The sequence below is a fragment of the Laccaria bicolor genome, genomic scaffold, assembly GCF_000143565.1.
Source record: "Laccaria bicolor S238N-H82 LACBIscaffold_37 genomic scaffold, whole genome shotgun sequence".
NCBI lineage: Eukaryota > Fungi > Basidiomycota > Agaricomycetes > Agaricales > Hydnangiaceae > Laccaria > Laccaria bicolor.
In genome coordinates, this window is record NW_001889908.1 from 366,698 (window position 1) to 370,820 (window position 4,123).

Consider the following 4,123-nt stretch of genomic DNA (forward strand, 5'->3'; position numbering starts at 1 on the left):
GAAAACCTGGAGAACCACCCCACAAAAAATGGCACCCAATGGACCAGTATTGCAGCCTGCAGAAATAATTTATATATTTTGGAAAAGGACCCCAGACACCCTATGTCAGCTTTGGTATGATGGTATGAAGTGACATCATACCATCTGGTATGGTATAACAGGACATGGTATGGTATGGTGACATGGTATTGGTATGGTATGGTAACATGGTATTGGTATGGTATATGGGTTTTCCATTCCATGGTACCATGGTACTGGTATGGAGCTCATATACCACCCCGGAATGGGTACTCCCAAGGTACCCTAAATCAAGGAATTGATGTACCTCATAGGTACCCAAAAATGGGTGACTGAAGTGGCCATTGCATGGTGCCATTGTCGTGGGGTCATGGTGCCATTGTCATGGGGTTGTTGATGCCTGTCGTGGACCGTGGTGAGAATGGAGGGATGGGTGGTGGGGCACATGTACCATTGGCCCATGACATTGCCACATCATGGGCACTGTCCCTTGTTCCACGTTGGCATCGTTGACGACATGGATGTTGTTGGCGTGGGCATCATTGGCTCCACGTGTCGTTGATGTGATGTGGCAGTGAGGGGTGTTGAGAGTGGTCATTGTTGTGAGCGTCGGTGGTGGTGAGAGGGTGGTTTAAGGGAAAGGGAAGGTCATGGTAGTGTGACCATGCCACAAACAGGAGACGTGATGATATGGCACACCCTCAAGTAAGTCACATGATGCCACCCCGCAGACTGAACAAAATCATGAATCCTTATTGCAGCTATCACATACCCAGACTTATATGTAAATCATTAGCCTTCCATTCATATTTGTATTTGATTGATAGAAATGCAAGTCTGGCTTGTTCATTGCATAGTCTATTTCACTTTTTTTGTAGTATTCATAATTAACAATAATAAGTAATAAGTAATAATGGACTGGAATCACTGGACTCCACTGGAATCCACATGGATTACGTGGGGGATGGTAAAGACCTTGTCTGATAGGTCTGATAGTGGTAAGAGATATGTTCAACCACAGCTGCAAGTGTCGATCGCCGTAAGGGTTGAGCTTGACAGTACTTATCACTCCCCCACCTGTTCCTACTCAACAGTACTTTATTGTGCCCTACCTATTCCTGTCAGACTCTGGTCATTCCTGTGGATTCCAGTGGAATGGGACTGGACTCCGCCGGAGTCCGCAGGAATGGGACCAGAATCCAGTGGAATCCACCAGAGTCCTGTCCCATTCCACCAGAATCCAGTGGAGTCCAGCGGATTCCGCAGGAATAAGATCACAATCCACCATAAATAGATACAACAGATACAATTTTTCTCTTTTCTACATACATTTACACTAGTATACACTAATATACACTTCTGCACACACTAAGATTGCACATTTCTCTTCACTGTTATTAGTTATCCTCATCATCTTGAACATCTTCATCTAAACCCAAGTTTTCCTCTTCATCTCCTGTTTGTGGATGACATACTTTGTGTGATAGAATATCATAGTGTGTAAAAACCAGTTAAAATTTCCTGGTGTCATACATTTTAGAATTGATTGATAACCACCAAGCCATGCATTGAGCTGTTCGCAAACCTAAAAGATTTATAGTATTGAGCTGATATTTAATGAAAATAAATCATTGATTACCTGTCTGTGACTCTGTCGACAATGCTTGCCATTCTCCTCCGAGTGCCTTGTAATTGCTATATACGTCTCTCGGCTTTTGTAACGGGCCTGTGGTAAAAAAAACCACCATACCTTTCTATGATCTCGCTCAAGAGAGTCGATACTGACCGTTATGCATTCTACGCAGAGACACAACAGAGACAAGTCGTTTCCGCCTGTATCATGCGGTGCTACCAATGCACCAACCAAGACCTTGTTTGGATAATTATTCATGCTCTGAATACCTCGGGGGTCGGAGGGGATTCATTCATGTTTAATGGTATTTGAGGGGTGGAACTACTGTATGATTACGACCATGTCTTCACGTCACACTCAGTAAAGAGCAAAGTCGGAAGTTGGTCAGAAGAAAGTCACGAATTTGAGTTTGTATGACTAAATGTCATTTTTTTTAAGTGTTTCTGAGTATGCTCGTACTACAATAGTCAAACAATAGTCATACATTAGTTGCACACTGCAAATCATATATTACACTGTACTAGTCATATTGTAACGGATGTGACGCATCACACTCATACGTCTCATCTAATCTACAGATCTCGGACTCTCTACCATTCTCTTACCCCGTCTGTCTCTACTTCAAAGTGATTACGTGTCCTCAACGCTTACGCGTACTCTACCGATTACGCGTACATCTCTAGCTTACGCGTACACCTCTACCACCTTACGTAAACCCCCTCTGTCTTAGTATAAAAGGGCCAACTGTAGCTACATACTCTTCAGTGAATATAGTCGTTCAAACGGTCTATTCTCGCTACCTCAGTGTATCAAAACCGCCCGCTGTTACCTCCAGTCACAGCGGTCACGCTTCTGCTACATATTTTTGACCAAAAACCCGACTCTTAACCCGACAAAACCCCCAACTCGACTTATCTTGCCCGTCAACTGGACTACTTCGGATTGATCACCCGGACCCTCCGTTTACTGGCAACAAAAAAACCTCTTGCTTTATTATCTTCACAAAAACTCTAAAACACTATGTCTGCTTCTCGTTACACACTCCGAACCCGTTCCACCCACGCTGGCGTAGCTGCCCAGCCAGGTACGGTTCAAACCCCTAAAATTAGTACTAATGTACTCGGTTCACAGGCATACTCGACTGCGACGAATGATCGCGCCATTGAGGAAACAACGCGCTCCTACAGCGACGTCGTGGCCTCCCGACCTTCCTCACCAGCGTCCGCTATCGGGGAAGAAGCGCCTTCGGGTGATACTGAAACCCTTGCACACTCAGCAGGGGTGGAAGAAACTTTAGTCGTTAAAACTAAAGACGTTAGCCCAAACAATACAAAAAATATTGTTACTAACCGTAATGACCACGAGAGCGATACTTCCTCGCTAAGTGAGATAAGCAATCTGGATGATAACCAAAATCCGTGGACCACAGTGGTCCATAGGCGCTCCAGAAGCCTGGATTCTTTGAGAAAGAACAAAAAGACTACAAAAAAAGTCGAAATAGCTCAGAACCGAGTTAATGACTTAGCTGCAGAACAAGACACTGTGGTTATGGAAGCTGAAAAACAATTAACCAGCGCCCAGAAAGAACAACTCTCGCGTCGCTATGAGAAAGTTCAAAGAAAGACGGCACCACGCGACAGGTCCGAGTCGCGAGGTGAGGGCCCCTCTAACCCCAAAGGGAAGGGAGTTGATCCCCGCAATTGGGGCAACGCAGAGCTCAGCGACGACGAACTTGACGTCGACGCCCAGCGAGTGGCGTTGGAGTCCTTCACAATAAAACGTGACCGAATCCTTGAATCTGACAATTCAGATGAGGAAAACCCCCGAAAGGTTGCAGCCACTCACCGAGGGAGGAGTAAACCTTCCAAGAACCCCTCCAGCGTAAACTTGGAACAAACGCCCGCACGATCTGTCAAGAAAGACAAAGATCATCGCAAAGCCTTATTGGTAAAGGCTGCTCGGACCAATGAGCCGTTCAATCAGATTGCCCCCAAAAGCTACCTTGGGCGCGCACTTGAGAACATAGATAGGCCAAAGAAGTCTTCCCGGCACCGCCGACAACCTAGCTCGAGCTCGTCCAGCTCCGATTCGTCCCCCAGCTCCAGTAGCACATTGGATTTGAGTGATTCAGACGACGAGCGATCTGACAGCTCAATCAATAGCCGCCGAGTGCGAAGGCGTCCCAGGCACAGATCTAAACGGCGGCGTAACCGACGCCACCGATCACGATCCAGGAAACCTAAAACCTTGATCAGACCAATCCCTCCTGTTGAGTACGATGGAGCAGCTGACGCACGCGCGTACCATCGATTCGTCACTGAAGGGACGGACTATGTTACAACTGGAAAAGTCCGTAAAGAACGTCGAGCCTTTGTCCTTTCCTATTACTTGAAAGGGAAAGCTTACGACTTTTATACTCAAAATGTCTCGCTCAATCCTCATGAGTGGACACTTAAAGAGTTCTTTGTACAG